Genomic DNA, 2,459 nt, shown 5'->3' on the forward strand with positions numbered 1-2,459 from the left:
GTTTTATTGAATTGTTCTTCAGTATAATAGCAGCAGGTGTTTCTGATGTTAAAAAAGTTCAATTCTGGATCAATGTCCTGCTCTGTGAAGTGTGTATTGTATTCCGTGTTTTGTGGTGAATTTAACTCCAGATTCTCATGATTAGCAATCCTCTGTGATAGCAGTGTATAATTCCCAGATGTTAAATTAGTTGATTGTTTCATGATTTAATATGTTGTGCTTTAACTTCCGTTGTTATCTTCTATTACCTGCTTTGATGAATGTAGATTGTTTGTTCAGCTCCTTGCATTTGTAGTCATGTGACTTGTTAATATTTTTCCAGATCCAGGATGCGTTTGATGACCAGCACTTTGGCTTCCTCTGGTGTGCCGTTGAGTTTAATAAATATTTTACAGTTTGCAGTCCAGGTATTTTGAATTTTACCCAGTTTCTTTAGGTGTCGTGCTTTCTTAGCCATGTCAGCGTTGTATTTGGTTAGATGGTCATTCATGTAGACGTTCGATCCCTTTAGTTTTCTCCCCTGCTTCAGCAGTGCATTCTTGTGTTTCCTGTTTACAAATCTTATGATGACAGCTGGTTTATCACTAGCGTTTTTCCTGGGCAAAGGGTGGCATGCCTCGATGTTATTACAGTCCAGGTCGATCCCTATTGACTGCAAGAAACCAGCTACCTGTTACTCTGCAGAGATAGATATTATATATATATATCGATTATATATAGATAATCTATCTATCTTAGATAGATATCTTAGATAGATAGATAGATTATATAGTAAGGGTGAAGTACCCTCAGAAGGTCTGCTACAGTGGCAGATATCCAAGAAAGGGTCTCCAGTATGAAGAGTTGGACAGCACCAGGGCCCGACATGGTTCACGCCTACTGGCTGAAGAAGCTGACTGCACTCCACGAGCATCTGGCAGCACAAATGAACCAGCTGCTAGTTAACGAGAGACACCCGGAATGGCTAACCGAAGGTCGAACGGTCCTGATCACCAAGGACCCCAAGAAGGGACCGGTCCCATCCAACTACCGACCAATAACCTGCCTCAGTACCACATGGAAGCTCCTGTCAGGCATCATATCGGCTAAGATGAACAGGCACATGGGTCAATACATGAGTGGGGCACAGAAAGGGATTGGCAAGAATACCAGAGGCGCAAAACACCAGCTATTGGTAGACAGAACAGTCAGCCGAGACTGCAAGAATTGTACAAGATCAAGAGCCCCTAAGAGCCTTCATCAGGAACTCAATGGGGATGTGGCGTACAACACTAGAGGCCAACTCCAAGCCCATAGCACAAGTCACCATCAAGTGCGGGATCTACCAAGGAGATGCTCTGTCCCCACTGCTGTTCTGCATAGGCCTGAACCCCCTCAGCGAGATCATTAACAAGACTGGCTACGGATACCGACTACGGAACGGAGCAGTTGTCAGCCACCTCCTGTACATGGATGACATCAAGCTGTATGCCAAGAGTGAACGAGACATCGATTCACTGATCCACACTACCAGGCTATACAGCAATGATATTGGAATGTCGTTCGGACTGGAGAAGTGTAGTCGAATGGTAACAAAGAGAGGGAAGGTAGTCAGAACTGAGGGGATTGAACTACCAGAAGGCAACATTGCAGACATAGAGGACAGTTACAAGTACCTGGGGATCCCGCAGGCGAATGGGAACCATGAAGAGGCCGCTAGAAAGGCTGCAACCACCAAGTACCTGTGTAACACTTCTGGAGTTGTTACAGTATACTAGGACCAGTTAGGTTCGACTACTAGAGCAGTAATGAGCGTAGCATGTAATAAAGACCACAGACCAGTAAATACGTTTAAATTGCTGGCTTATTATTTTGTGAAGACAGAGAATAGACAGTTATAGACACATTACATAAAACATTCAACATCACACATTTAAGGAAAACAAGATATTTTCTTTCCCTTTTTTGTTCAGTATGTTCTGTTAGTTCATCCTATTTATCTCAAAACCTTTTATTTGGCTTTAGAAGGATGTTATTCTCAACCTAGGTTATTGTCTTATTTATTTCAAGTTCTAAGTTCAAGTTTATCCTTTGATCTATTTGCATTAACACTGTGTTATTTTAAATCAAGTTTAGTTCTTTAGGCCCAAGATTTAATTTAATCTTGGTCCAGGTTCACCTTTAAATTTCAACCAGTTCTTATTTTGTTTTAACCCAACAAAATTATTTACATTTCCATTAACACCATTACAGCATTAAAATGTAAGGTTGACCAAAATAAATTACAAAAATAAATAAATAAATGTAAAACTGAAAACAATTCAGCAAAAGGCTGAATAAATCCCTTAAACAAACAAAAGAAAGTTTTCTTTGTGTCCTTTAACTATTAATCCTGGAATTGCTCCGAATGATTATCCAGTGCTTTGAAAGTCCGCTGTTCTTTTGCAGAGGTGTATGGATTGATCCTACCAGTTTTTTTT

This window comes from Simochromis diagramma, unplaced genomic scaffold (assembly GCF_900408965.1).
Source record: "Simochromis diagramma unplaced genomic scaffold, fSimDia1.1 OVJJ01000571.1, whole genome shotgun sequence".
Taxonomy (NCBI): domain Eukaryota; kingdom Metazoa; phylum Chordata; class Actinopteri; order Cichliformes; family Cichlidae; genus Simochromis; species Simochromis diagramma.